This window comes from Danio rerio, chromosome 16 (genome assembly GCF_049306965.1).
Source record: "Danio rerio strain Tuebingen ecotype United States chromosome 16, GRCz12tu, whole genome shotgun sequence".
NCBI lineage: Eukaryota > Metazoa > Chordata > Actinopteri > Cypriniformes > Danionidae > Danio > Danio rerio.
The window spans coordinates 31,099,493-31,115,471 of record NC_133191.1 but is presented as its reverse complement, the minus strand read 5'-3'; the positions used below and the strand labels follow the sequence as shown (position 1 = coordinate 31,115,471).

Sequence of the window (15,979 nt, the reverse complement as noted above, 5' to 3'; positions counted from 1 at the left end):
GGTGGGACAAGACAATAGACGGGAGAGCGCATGACACAGAGAGACAATAGGTGCGTTCGACTTCATGCAGCGCTGCGCAGATCGATCGAAATCTGTCTTAAAGCGGTGCATTCTGGTTAGAAATCTTGTCCGGATTGATGCTGCGCCGACGCCACGTGACTGTCACATGTGGCATCAAAGTACCGCGACACCGCTCCGAGATCAGACGGCAAACTCAGACCGTGCAGCTTCTGAAGAGCGACTGCAGGAGCTTTGATGACGACACCGATATTACACGATTGGCCGAGTTCACCACATGACAACAAACACGTGTATTTCGGGTTTATAATTGGACAAATTCCGATTCAAAAGTTTCAAAACAAACAATTCACTTTTCACACCCTCTCTATCCTGTACACATCTTGCTTATTAAAAGACTACAAATATTTTACTGCAGTATCTTTTGTTAAATAATCTGGTTATAAAGGTTAGCTTGTTTGCACAGGTTTATTTTTAACTTTTTTATACAGACTATTTACTGCATTCATCTCCACGAACGATTTAAATTATATATTTTAGTGTATATTTTAGTGAATAACCTAAATATGAACTCAAATAAGTCTTACAGACTTGAAATAAAATAATCATCATCATTGATCCTGCCCCCCTAAAGCTCTCTTAACAAATTAAAGTAAATAACTATTTTATTAAATAATTATAAAATGGCTTTATTATTATAATATAAATATATATTTTATTTCCTGTCTAGCAGTTTATAGGCTACCTGCTCTTTCTGGGAAACTTCTACATAGCTCACTTATTTTACCTTTTGTTCTTTTCAACACAATCTTTTTGGATTAAAATGCTTTTTTGAAAATTCATTCATTATCCAAAATAATGTCATTTATTAAGACCTAATCAAAACACCTTGTTTTGCTTTTTACATGGGAAATTTTTATATCTATAAATGTACATATATGTAAACCCTTTTTTAGCAGATTCAAACAAGAAGTATTAGCCTAAAGGTTGATGTTTAACTCCTAGAATTTATGCTTATTGCTTTGTATTTAATAGACCTGTTCGTTTTTATGTTTATTTTAACCTCTCATTTCCTCTTATTTCTCTCATGCATTTGTTATATATTTTATTCATAATTCTCCCTTATTGTTTAAAAAGGAACTATAGTTTGTAGAGACTGTATTCTGTTTTATTTGTAAATGTTTTGTTGTTATGAATGAAAATAACAAAAAAATATGATGACGCCATGTGATCGGTCATCATGACTGCAGCAACTTTGAGTCCCGAAGTGTCCAGCTGTCCGTCTTGACGGCTCCGTTTTCAACTCCGCCCCCGCCTGCGCTCGGCTAATCTCGTTGATCACCGGCTGCAGCTGAGCTTCATGTCGAACGCACCTAATAGGTGCGTTCGACTTCATGCAGCGCTGCGCAGATCGATCGAAATCTGTCTTAAAGCGGTGCATTCTGGTTAGAAATCTTGTCCGGATTGATGCTGCGCCGACGCCACGTGACTGTCACATGTGGCATCAAAGTACCGCGACAGCGCTCCGAGATCAGACGGCAAACTCAGACCGTGCAGCTTCTGAAGAGCGACTGCAGGAGCTTTGATGACGACACCGATATTACACGATTGGCCGAGTTCACCACATGACAACAAACACGTGTATTTCGGGTTTATAATTGGACAAATTCCGATTCAAAAGTTTCAAAACAAACAATTCACTTTTCACACCCTCTCTATCCTGTACACATCTTGCTTATTAAAAGACTACAAATATTTTACTGCAGTATCATCTTTTGTTAAATAATCTGGTTATAAAGGTTAGCTTGTTTGCACAGGTTTATTTTTTACTTTTTTATACAGACTATTTACTGCATTCATATCCATGAACGATTTAAATGATATATTTTAGTGTATATTTTAGTGAATAACCTAAATATGAACTCAAATAAGTCTTACAGACTTGAAATAAAATAATCATCATCATTGATCCTGCCCCCCTAAAGCTCTCTTAACAAATTAAAGTAAAGAACTATTTTATTAAATAATTATAAAATGGTTTTATTATTATAATATAAATATATATTTTATTTCCTGTCTAGCAGTTTAAAGGCTACCTGCTCTTTCTGGGAAACTTCTACATAGCTCACTTATTTTACCTTTTGTTCTTTTCAACACAATCTTTTTGGATTAAAATGCTTTTTTGAAAATTTATTCATTATCCAAAATAATGTCATTTATTAAGACCTAATCAAAACACCTTGTTTTGCTTTTTACATGGGAAATTTTTATATCTATAAATGTACATATATGTAAACCCTTTTTTAGCAGATTCAAACAAGAAGTATTAGCCTAAAGATTGATGTTTAACTCCTAGAATTAATGCTTATTGCTTTGTATTTAATAGACCTGTTCGTTTTTATGTTTATTTTAACCTCTCATTTCCTCTTATTTCTCTCATACATTTGTTATATATTTTATTCATAATTCTCCCTTATTGTTTAAAAAGGAACTACAGTTTGTAGAGACTGTATTCTGTTTTATTTGTAAATGTTTTATTGTTATAAATAAAAATAACAAAAAAATATGATGACGCCATGTGATCGGTCATCATGACTGCAGCAACTTTGAGTCCCGAAGTGTCCAGCTGTCCGTCTTGACGGCTCCGTTTTCAACTCCGCCCGTTGAAAACGGAGCCGTCAAGACGGACAGCTGGACACTTCGGGACTCAAAGTTGCTGCAGTCATGATGACCGATAACATGGCGTCATCATATTTTTTTTGTTATTTTTATTTATAACAACAAAACATTTACAAATAAAACAGAATACAGTTTCTACAAACTGTAGTTCTTTTTTAAACAATAAGAGAGAATTATGAATAAAATATATAACAAATGCATGAGAGAAATAAGAGGAAATGAGAGGTTAATATAAACATAAAAACGAACAGGTCTATTCAATACAAAGCAATAAGCATAAATTCTAGGAGTTAAACATCAGTCTTTGGGCTAATACTTCTTGTTTGAATATGCTAAAAAGGGTTTACATATATGTACATTTATAGATAGAAGACTTATTTAGGTTATTCACTAAAATATACACTAAATATATCATTTAAATCGTTCATGAATGCAGTAAATAGTCTGTATAAAAAGTTAAAATTAAAAATAAACCTGTGCAAACAAGCTAACCTTTATAACCAGACTATTTAACAAAAGATGATTACTGCAGTAAAATATTTGTAGTCTTTTAATAAGCAAGATGTGTACAGGATAGAGAGGGTGTGAAAAGTGAATTGTTTGTTTTGAAACTTTTGAATCGGAATTTATCCAATTATAAACCCGTGTTTGTTGTCATGTGGTGAACTCGGCCAATCGTGTAATATCGGTGTCGTCATCAAAGCTCCTGCAGTCGCTCTTCAGAAGCTGCATGGTCTGAGTTTGCCGTCTGATCTCGGAGCGCTGTCGCGGTACTTTGATGCCACATGTGACAGTCACGTGGCGTCGGCGCAGCATCAATCCGGACAAGATTTCTAACCAGAATGCACCGCTTTAAGACAGATTTCGATCGATCTGCGCAGCGCTGCATGAAGTCGAACGCACCTACTACAAGCCATGCGCTCACACAACACTGAAGCACACGACAAAAGCACGTGACCACAATGTAAACACCGAGCCACGTGCTTTGACAAAAGACGCAACGAGCACACGATGAATGAAAACACTCACCATGCGCTCACATATGCAGCATGCATGCTTCATCCCAGCGCCGACCAAAACCGAAACCAACAAGACTGAGACGCTGGGAATGAAACACCATGCTGCTGACAGACGAAAACACAAACACGAGTACAAGAGCGCACGCGTCTGAGGGACGCAGAGAGCGCGCGCGCGCGGCCGCGTCAAGCAGGAGCGCGCACACTCTGCGTACACCCACGACGGCGCGCGCGCACACAGAGACAGAAACAGGACCAGACACGAGTAGTGTCCGAGATCTGCCACCAAAACAAGAATTTACAAGATCAGAGTGGCAGAACCCTGACAGCCTACAGATCATCAGGCAACCATAACAGCTGCTGTTAATAAGTGCTGATATAATTTGTAATGACTTTTTTTCAAAGTGATTTTAAAACTTATTTTAAGTGATCCGAAGGCCAAACAAGGTATACAGAAGCTGGAAATATATTTCCATTGATTCATATATGTACACATAAACATTTAAACGGTCTATAAAATCACTCTTTAGTAAGACATGTCACACTCTTTTTGTTTTTTAACATGTGCTTAGATATCCAAGTAAAATAAACTAAATTCAAACATTTCAAGTTTTCTGTTAAAGTTAAAGTTATCTGTGTTATGAATCTTGGGGCATTCGAGGCCACAAAGGATCCACTGGTTTTGTCCTTCATTACCTGGAAAACGAAGGACACATTTTGAGGCTGCGTTTGAAGTAGCCTTCAAATTTTTTTGAAACGAGACAGCCTTCGTCTCGCCTTGATGACGCAGCACATTTTGAATGCATCCTTTGAAGGATGCAGCCACTGAAATGAGACAGCTATAGTTCCATGTTGTGGAAAACAAAACAAAACAAATAAAAAAATAACAAAAAAAAAAAAAAAAAAAAAAGGGTCTGTTCTTCGTACCAGATCTTGGATGTTTTAATCTTGATAACTGATCTCTGGCTAATTTGGTTCTCCAAACAATTTTGTGAATCAGATTAAAATGTTTGGATGAACTAATCTTAGATCGCTGCATGTGTGTTAAAGGACAGTTCGATCCTCAAAATCACGGTCAACAATGCAACGATTATTTATTTGATAATTTTTTTTAAATTAATTTATAAAAAATTATTATTGTTAGGATCAAACAGACATTTATTAACATGGAATTTAAGATACAAATGCGTATAATTTTAAGGTACTGATCCAGCTTTAGTACAATTTCAATATAATAATAGACATGCACAATATTCAACTGTTTTTTGTTTGTTTGTTTTTTTATATATATATATAATTTATGCTGTCAAGCACATGTTTTGACAGCTTATAGGCCGGTGACTTAATGCTTTGCAAAAGTTGCAGAAACCTTAACCAATATCAAAATGCTTTTTTTGATGCAAAATGAATGTACATTTTTTACGCCGATTAAGAAATAAAAATAGGCCTAGGCTATAAGAAAATCTGATCTAAAATGTAAAACTAAATAAATTGTTAAATACTCTTAACACATGAAGGAGTAAAGCATGCAGCCTACTACAACTGTGGAAAGTTATTGCGTATCATATTTAACAAACTATTTACTACGGATTTTATGTAATTTTGCTTACATGGATAATTGAATATTAATCAGATAATGTCATTACGTTGCTGTGCCAATCATTCCATTGCTGATCATGATTTAGAGGATTGATAGATCTGTCCTTCACAGCACAAACAGAGATCTTAGATCAGTTCATCAAGACATTCTAATCTAATTCGCGAACTTGTTTGAAGAACCAAATTAGCCAGAGATCAGATATCAAGATTAGTAGATCAAGGATCTGTCAAATCCTCTTAGATCATTTAGGCGAGGTACAAAGAACAGACCCCTGGTTTGATCTGCAAGACCTGTTCCTATGACAACAACTCTCAGATGAGAGAGAAAATTCCTGGATTGTGTCAAATCTTCAATAACCAAATCCAGCTAATTTCGGTAATCCATGTATTAGAACAGACCCCGAAGCAAAGCAAAGCAAAGCAAAGCAAAGCAAAGCAAAGCAAAGCAAAGCAAAGCAAAGCAAAGCAAAGCAAAGCAAAGCAAAGCAAAGCAAAGCAAAGCAAAGCAAAACAAAACAAAACAAATAACAAAACAAAACAAGAAAATAAATAAATAAAAAACTAAACAATTAAAAGGGTGCAACGACAAAAATGATATGGACAAACTTGAAATAATATGGACAAAGCTATGAAATAGCTTCATGTCAGAAATTGAAGTAACAAAAATTGGGATTCAAATTGCCTATATAGATTCATTTGCATTTCTTTGCACTATACATTGGAATGACAGTACCCAACCAGCATTATTTTAAACATACATTAACATATAGTACAGGTCATTGAACAGCTCACAAATGTAAACATCTCATCCTTTTGATTTCCCCTGCAAAAACAGTTTCCATTCACCCAGATGTACTGTAATTGTTACCGTACATCATTCTTTTTTAATCGTTTTCTTAAAAATGCCCCATCTGTCTCTCCTATACTCATTTTTCAAGTCAGGTAGATACACGCTTTAATATATGTCCTTTCTACTTTCTGTCAACTTCCACATTATATCACAACCTTGAGCCAACACACACTTTCCTGAAAAACAAGCCTTGAGTCATGATCACACTGTCCTGCACTTTACTTTGCCAAAAAATGAGTAACGCTATGCAAAAAAAACAAAAAAACAAAACAAAACATATGACCTGAGTATCAAGCAGCATTCTATCACATTACAAACACATTTAACACACACACACACACATAGTCATTACACTAACCAGTGATTCATACACAAGCACAGGTGCAATGCTAGTGTGAAATCTGGTCTGACAGCTGATGCAGTCTGTGAACTCGGGTCTCGCTGTAGATATTAGCAGATTTGCCATTTTATCACTGGGACATGAGCAGGCTGTTCCCTAATTGGCTGAAACATCTCTGTCCACCTCGCAGAGCTCAGACATGGAGGTGTCACCTTGTAACATTTCACCGGGAACAGGCCTACAAAGAGCAGGATTTCTGTCGGCTACTTTTTATTTTTTTGCAGCACAAATTTGAAAAGTCATTGTGGTTCATCTGCTCCCTTCGGATTGGGCCATGCAGACAGCTGTCATCTTTACAGGCTTCAGTGCCAATCATGGCTGCCTTGTTCAATCATGTAACTCCAATGCAGATTTTCCAGCAAAAATGACGGTTAAATTCATCATTCGCACACCAGGGTCTCCTTTTGAAAATTAACCCTGGTTTTATTTCAGTAACCACAGTTAAAGTACAGTACGATTTTTATTTGTTATAAAACTACAGTAACTACAAAATGAACTATAGTTTTACGTTGATATTTGAAGTTAAAAAATAGTAACTGCAAAATTAAGGATAATTTTACTATGGTAAATTGAACCGCAAATCAATCAAATATGGTATTTATAAACAAACATGGTTTACATTTTCTTCCAAATGAGATGGAATTGTTTAAATGTTTATAATAAAATCTGTACCATAGAATTTAATGTGTTATTAAATATTATATTTTATATTATATTATATTTAGTTTTTTATAAACGTTATTGTATAACTTTTGGTAAATGTAATACAACCTGCTTTGATTGCTTTCATGGTCAGAGGGTGGGGAAAGGAGCACGACAGGACTGGAGCAGGAACACAGGGGAAGCATTGACGAGTGAACAAAACAAAACAAAACAAAACAAAACAAAACAAAACAAAACAAAACAAAACAAAACAAAACAAAACAAAACAAAACAAAACAAAACAAAACAAAACGTGCTAAAGAAAGACACATAGACAAAATGACAACAAATAGCCCAGATGATCAAACAGAGGACATGACAGAAACCATGTGCTAAATACAACACCATTACAAACAGAATGCAAGACACGAGCACACGATAAATGAAAACACTTATTGTGCACTCACACATACAAAGTGCATGTGCAAAGTCCAACTCAGTGCTAACAGAAACTGAAACCAACTAGACTAAGACACTGAGAATGAACACAACGCTGCATACAGAACAAACACAAACATCTGGGCGAGAGCGCACATCCTGAGCACACCCAGATCACAGCATGAGTGTGGCCAAAACAGTGCTCTTACAAGAAATGGGGACAGACAAGAAAAAAATAACGCCCCATTCACACGGGGATTCATGTTTCAACGCTTGACAGAGAGCGTGTCAGAAGTTGGGGCTGATCGTCATAGAAGCGTCAGCCAAAGAAATTAGTCAGCAATAGGCCACTGTCTGAGCTGGTGTATTTGCATACAGCGATCTTATTGGCTGAAGCTTCTGTCGGCGCTTGAAAAGTTGAGCAAGTCCCAACTTGACGGATGCACATTGCAGTTCGGCAATGCCTGACGTCACCCATTCAAAGTGAATGGGAAGCGTTGAAGTTGACGTCGCGTGTGAATGTGGCGTGAGAGTGCTCAACCCGAGAAAACTCAAGCCGAGCACAACATACAAGACAGGACAGGACTAGTGTCCAGAACTAATACTACAATATTACTAAAGCAAAAGTATGATATGATTTTGGTGCATCAAAAAAAGAGAAAAAAGTTACTACAGTCATGGTTCATGTTATCATAATTTTACTATAGAAAAATCATGGTACTAAAACAATGATTTTTTTTTTTTTTTAAATCATGGTTAGTGGACCAACAAATTGTTACTACAATAATGGTTCCAAGTGTGTTATCATAGTATTAATACAATATTACTATTGTATCCATGGTCTCAAAAACAGTAAATGCACCAAAAAAAAAAAAAAACTTGGTTTCTACAGTAATATTAACTACAGTTTTAATATAGAAAGAAACATGCTTAATTTTTGTAAGGGTACACAGCAAAAACACAATATCTATTCAAGAGTTACAATCTTATTTCTAGCCAAAAAATATCATTGATCTTGTTTTAATAATAAAATATTATGCAAGATCCGATTGTGTAAAATTATTATGATTGATTTAAGATGATTTTCTTAGTTCGTAAAAGTTAAACTGCAAATTTACCTTAATTACAATCAGAGACTTGTTAAGAACAGCATTGTATTTCTGAGACTTTATTTTAACTGTAATATCGTGTTTATAACAGTTAACTTGTATTAAGTTTGCCAATTAAAAAATGGTCAATAAAGTACATTCCAAAATGTTTTGTTGCAGTAAGCTTTATTTTGAGAGGCGAAGAGCAATAATTTTGCAGTGACAAATTGTGAACAATATACATGCACTGTATGTGTGATCCTGATTTAATTAATGAAATAATCTTTTTGTAAGTATACATGTTTGGCTCCTTTTAGGACAGAATATACCTTTTACACAAAATAGAAACAGCATACAATTTTAAAAACTATTAACAAGCTAGTTTTAACATAATTATACAAAAATGTACTGCTTGGAATAAGTGCTAATACTACTACTAATAATAATTAATAATAATAAAAGCTAATACTTTTTTTTTACTTAAGCATTGTAAAGTTTTCAGTATCACTTTAGTTTGTCACAATTCATGCTATTAACTATCGGCTTATTACCTGCCTTTATTTTTTAAATTGATTTATTAACTGTTCATATTGCCTAATCATATCCTAAACCCAAAACATATTCCCTAATCATAAATCAATTAACGATGTATTCATTGATACATTGCAGTGTATAGCAATTTAATGTCAACAGACAGATGTTGCTATATCATCTATACCACAGAATATCAGGATATGCGCGACAAGATTTTGATAATGAGCAGAAAACTATTGTTTGCTCTTCTGTTCAGTTGAGCTGGCTTTGTTAATTATAATGATCAGTTGTGAAACATTCTTCAGCTTGCTCATGGTGTAACACATATCTGTTGCTTGTTTTTGGTTGCCAAACAACATTGCAACTTGCCATATTAATTCAGGATTCAGTTGATGTGTGTTCACACTGTCACGGGTATTCATATTTTGGCAATTTTTCAATGCCTTCAAATGTGGCTCATCCAATTAGAGTTATAAATTAAGTACTAAAACCAGACTTGATTATTTATTATGAATTATCTTTTGATATAGATCCATCAAGTTTCAGTAAATAAATAGAACAGAGAAATGATATAATTTGACATTTATTTTTTTGAAAGAAAAGTTTTGGGATTCCATGTTATGTTAAAAAAAAAAACATCTTATCATAAAAAAACATTAATACGTATCGTAACAATGCAAAATTATTTAAATTGTTATATTGTGATGCTTGAATACATTTTTATTGTTGTTCATAATTTTAATCATTTAAAACTATTTCATTTAAGATGACTGACTTTTTATCATATTATTTTAAAACAACTTTGTATTTTTAACACAACGCACATTTTATGTTTTATATTTTACACACTTACATGCTTAAACATTCATATTCATTTATAAAGTATATCATCCATCAAGGGGTGGACTGGCCATCTGGCAATTCTGGCTAATGCCAGAAGGGCCGGACCATTTTTAAATGTGGGCCGGTCAGCTGTTTTTTTATTTATTTTTTTATATGTATTGTTTTTACATGCAGGCAGCTTTTATCTCTTGCAAGATGTGAGTATTACGATGATGGTAATAGAAATAATAATAATAAATGTTAAGCATTGGCCCAATCAGCAATGACGGCTGGTTTTAAGATGGGCCGACCCAATTAGAGGTTAAGCAGATGTAATCAAAATCTAGCAAGAATGTCAAACAAACAGCAATTGCAACACAAGCTAATTTTCAGAGATGGACCATAAAAAAGGAAAAGTGGTGCTGAAAAGCTCAGAGAAAGCAAAAATAAAATGTCTCTAAAACCAGATGCTGCCAAATGCATAAAATTAACTGAAATAGTTTCGAAAGGGGGCAGTGCAGGGGCGCAAGAAGGTTGCTATTTCGAGCCTTGGCTGGGTTAGTTGGTTTTTCTGTGTGGAGTTTGCATGTTCACGTGGGTTTCCCTCACAAGTCTAAACACATGTGCTATAGGTGAGTTGGGTAGGCTTTATTGTCCATAGTACATGTATGTGAATGTGTGTATAGGGGTTTCCCAGTGGAATGCAGCTTGGCGGGCATTTGCTGCGTAAAACATATGCTGGATAAGTTGGCGGTTCGTTCCCAGTTTAATTAAGGGAATAAGCTGAAAAGAAAATGAATGAATGAACTGATTGCAAAAATAAATTTGTTATAATTGGGTTGTTGTAGTTCCAGTCACATACATTAAATGTTTAAATATTTATTACATATATGGTACTCCTTATATTATTTCACCCTCTGTACACCAATATAAGTAGTAAATGTGCGTGTTCGTGCATGGGGTTGTGTCGGTGTGATAATGTGGGCTGGTATGGCTACAGTGCCAGGGCTGATTTTTAGTCCCAGTCCACCCCTGCATTCATCCCACTACAAATGGAAAAAAAATGCTTTATTTAGTTTCATATAATTTTCAATAGATGATGTTTTTGTTTAAAGAAAAGACAAAAAAGAATAAAAGTGTATGCAATTTTGTTTTACTTTTTTAACATTTTATTAAGAATAATTTTTATTTATTTATTAAGAAAATGTTTTTTTTTACAAAAAAAATGTGTTGCAAACTTGTCACATTCACTTATAAATTAAACTATATGAGCAACATGAACAATGTATAAAATATTCTCAATCACAAAAAAAGATATGTAAACAAAGTTGCAATACAGGACTGCTGTTAGTCATCATTTTAATTAAATAAAATAAAATTAAATTCAAATCAAGCAACGCAGTAGGTAGTGCTGTCGCCTTACAGGAAGAAGGTTGCTGGGTCGAACCTCAACTAGGCTCAATTGGCGTTTCTGTGTGAATTTTGCATGTTCTCACTGTGTTCGCGTGCATTTCCTCCGGGTGCTCTGGTTTCCCCCACAGTTTAAAGACGTGGTACAGGTGAATTGGGTAGGCTAAATTGTCCGTAGTGTATGAGTGTGTGTAAAAATGAGTGTGTGGATGTTTCCCAGAGATGGGTTGCGGCTGGAAGGGCATCTGCTGTGTAAAAACCTGCTGGATAAGTTGGCTGATCATTCCGCTGTGGCGACCCCGGATTAATAAAGGGACTAAGCCGACAAGAAAAGGAATGAATGAATGAAATTCAAATCAGTTCAATTAAATTTAACTCAATTATTAAATCTTTTTATTGCTTCACAATTAAAAACAGAAGCCTGAATTAAAACTCAAAACTGTGACACTAAAATTCTCCATTTTTCCATATGTGATCTTGCGTCCTTGTGTTCCAGCATAACGTCATCATCAATTACCAAAGTTACATTTCAAAACTCAAGACCGCAAGAACAGTGAATGCATAAAAGTAAACGGATGTGGTCATGATATCGAGGATGCATTGAATGCAGACTAGTGAGTGCAGTAGTCTTTCCAAATGCCAGTTTATTGTGTAAAGTACCTTAGTAAGATTTTTCTAGGGAGTCTAACAATATCCAGGTACAGAAATATATCAATCACAATGCAAAAAAATGCTTTTCTTACTTTATTTTGTCTTGTTTCTAGTCCAAATAAAAACAGTTTAAAAAATCTTAGCCCATGTAATATTGTTTAGTTTTAACCGTCAGAAGAAATAAGTAGAAATTAAAAGTTTTTTGCTTGTTTTAAGGAAATTTTTTGCAGTATATAAACAATACATTTTGCAGCCCGACTTCTGTGAATATTATACATACAGTTGAAGTCAGAATTATTAGCCCCCCTTTGAATGTTTTTTTTTTCTTTTTTAAATGTTTCACAAATTATGTTTAGCATAGCAAGGACATTTTTAAAGTATATGTCTGATAATATTTTTTCTTCAGAAAAAGGTTTTGTTTTATTTCGGCTAGAATAAAAGCAGATTACATAAAAAATAAAAACATTTTAAGGTCAAAATTATTAGCCCCTTTAAGCTATACTTTTTTCGATAATCTACAAACCATTGCCTAATTACCCTATTCTGCCTAGTTAACCAAATTAACCTAGTTAAGCCTTTAAATGTCACCTTAAGCTGTATAGGAGTGTCTTGAAAATATCTAGTAAAATATTTATACTGTCATCATGGCAAAGGCCAACTAAATGAGTTATTAGAGATGAATTAATAAAATTATTATGTTTAGAAATGTGTTGAAAAAAATCTTCTCTCTGTAAAACAGAAATTGGGGGAAAAATTAACAGGGTGGCTAATCATTTAGGGGGGCTAATAATTCTGACTTCCACAGTAAATTGAAAAGATAAATAACAATAAATTATTGTATGAATGCTTTAATGTGTACCTACTTTTCCGTGAAGGTCAGGTGACCATCAGGTAAAATGTAGCATCTTGTTTCTCAGAGGATGCATTTTTGAGTTCTCGAGGTATTCCAAGTTCGTTCTTCTTAAGTAACTTTGCAAGAGCACTCTCCATGAGAACACAAGTTAGTTCTCTGCATTATTGCAATTAAGAAACACCCCATCTTTGGTTATGGTAAACAGTAAAGCTCCACCTCCTTTGATTTGATCAGCCATCAGTCATTTTCACATTTCACAACCTAAACATTTAACTTAAAATAAATTAACCATTCCAACAATAAACAGAACACCATCAATCTCTAACATTATTTCAAATGCAATTTCTAATTATCAGGACCAGACTGTTCTGTCTGCCACAGCCCTCTTCAGTCACCCTTTTCATCAAGTTAACCAGAAACACCTGCGCAATATGCATACGACAGCAAGAGCATGTGTGTGTGCGTGTGAGGTCCTTCTGTATGCTCTAGTTTCCCTGATTTAATCTGCCGTATTGTGACAGGCCTCTCCGGACCTCCTGAGCCACTGAACACAGGTGAGCAACATTACTCAGCCTGCCTCCTAGTCTCGAACCTGACACAACAAACAGGTGGGATTGCCTCTCTCTTTCACACACACACACAAACACATACACGAGCGATGCTAAGAAACAGAGAGAATATTCGCTGCATAATGAAGCATTGAAAAGCAATAGACTGCACACCTGTGTCTGCGTATATATGTGTGCGAGTTGTCTAACACCGTTCCATCTGTCTGCTCTTCCCCTCAGGTATAGCTAGTCCTCTGATGCTTTCAAAATGAGTCATATCTCCCTCCCCGCTTCTCTCTTTCGAACTCGGTTTCTTTTTTTAACACCGTGCACTCTTGTACCTTTATCGGGATGTGGCAGGTGGAGATGAATAGAGCCTCAGCTGGGCTGCGGAGACCCTGGAGAGCTCCAGGCGTTTGACAAGGGCAGAAGACAATAAGAGCCTACTCATCCTGGCAGTCTACAGAGAGAGAGCAGCGCCGCTTCCTCAATCTCCCACTCATCCCGTATACCGCACTGAACCGAGGAACAGCCAGTCTGTTTCGCTGGATCTTCCTGAAGCCCACAAAACAGCTTTCTTTACTTTGTCTTTGTCACTGAGAGGGGATGGCCTGCTAACACTATAGTCCTCCTGGGGAAAACAGGGAGACCAAGAGAGGCACGGTGTACTTTTTATTCTCCCAGGGCTGTCAAATGGAAACAGAATCTTTGAGTGATGAATGCGGCCTTGTGTCATCTTGAAAAGTTTTGTGGATGTGCGCTTGAAAACACACAACACGTTGAAAAGATGCCTGTACACTTAAACATGAGTGCAGGGAAAAAGCGCGTATAGTGTGAGCATACACTTTGTCTATGACAGAATGATAAACTTGATTGGATTGTAATATGCTGTACAGTGCACATGTAGCATACATGTGTACAACCTTTTTGAATTTTTTTGTAAACATAGACAATTTATTTTAGTGCATTTAAACAACACAGTTTTATTAAAACATTAGTTTCATTAAAATCAGACTTTGGTCACCTAGCAACTTTAGGATACACTAGATACACTTAAAGCCCTATCATACACCTGTCGCAATAAGGCACAAGATGTGTTTTGCGCGATTTGTGGCTATTTGCAGACCAGCGCAATCCTAATTTTCACACACAGCGATACACAAATATCTTTGCATATGGAAAAAAAAAGGATTAAATGTAATATATATATATATATATATATATATATATATATATATATATATATATATATATTTTTTTTTTTTAAATTTTTATTGATTCATTTTCTTGTCGGCTAAGTCCCTTTATTACAGAGGAATGAACCGCCAACTTATCCAGCACATATTTACACAGCAGTTGCCCTTCCAGCCACAACCCATTTCTGGGAAACATCCACATACACTCATTCACACACACACTCATACACTACGGACAATTTAGCCTACCCAATTCACCTGTACCACATATCTTTGGACTGTGGGGGAAATTGGAGCACCCGGAGGAAACCCACGCGAACACAGGGAGAACATGCAAACTCCACACAGAAACGTCAACTGAGCCGCGGCTCGAACCAGCGACCCAGCGTCCTTCTTGCTGTGAGGCGACAGCACTACCTACTTATGTCCAGTTTTGGTTTTTGGGATTGACTAATCTAATGTGTATGCACAAATAAATAATTATATAGCCTCCTAAAGAAAATATTCATTAAAAAGAGAGATCTGATGAGGGGTGTACTTATTTATGCTGGGCACTCTTATTATGTTTAATGACTATAAAAAAGTGTTTATATATGCACTAATATCTAATAAAATAGAACAGGTGCTTTTAAACATTTTTGAGAGATATGGAAATATTAAATACTGTACTTCTTTGAAATGGTTAGATTTTAAACTTTTTAACGTTTTACAAAAATACAGCAGTGGTTATAAATATTATTGAGGATTAGTCCAGCCAGTGTGTACTGGAAAAAACTAATCCCACAACTATACTGTATATGACCATTTCTAAATGTTATATGGAAAGGTTTGAAAAAGAGAAAATATCCAGTGATCAGCTGTTCTGATGGTGAAATTATCTTGTTGGTGAGCAGACTGGAACCAGGAAATCAAATAACCACTTGTTACAAGCAATGTATACAAAAGAGCATGTTTGCACACAAAAAAAACTTGAAGTAGATGAGCTACAGCAGCAGAAAAAGAGCACAGCATTGATGTTAGCTATGAAAAGGAAATAAAAGTTTGGCAATAAAAGTTTGGGAAACGTTTGTTCTGATGAGCCTGCAATATACAGAATGCAGAGGCAGATTTTTCTGCAAACAGAATGAAAGCATATATCTGCTGCTGCTGGTGGTGTAATAGTGTTTGGGATTTTCTCTGGGCTCCTTGAGGAATGTTTACCTTACCTTATCTACACTCTAATAAATGAGTTGCCA

The 15,979-nt window shown here is 35.4% G+C and overlaps 1 protein-coding gene and 1 long non-coding RNA gene across 5 annotated transcripts in view; one reads left to right on the top strand and one right to left on the bottom strand.

The window, feature by feature from the left end:
- Nucleotides 1-15,979, bottom strand: part of znf804b (zinc finger protein 804B) — a 233,769-nt gene that overhangs the window by 13,659 nt on the left and 204,131 nt on the right. The gene's annotated exons all lie outside the window — the stretch shown is intronic.
- LOC141378207 (uncharacterized) overlaps nt 3,408-15,979 on the top strand; it is a 394,144-nt gene continuing 381,572 nt past the window's right edge. The window contains exon 1 of the long non-coding RNA XR_012392145.1: nt 3,408-3,614. This is a non-coding gene — a long non-coding RNA (uncharacterized lncRNA). The remainder of the gene's footprint in view (nt 3,615-15,979) is intronic.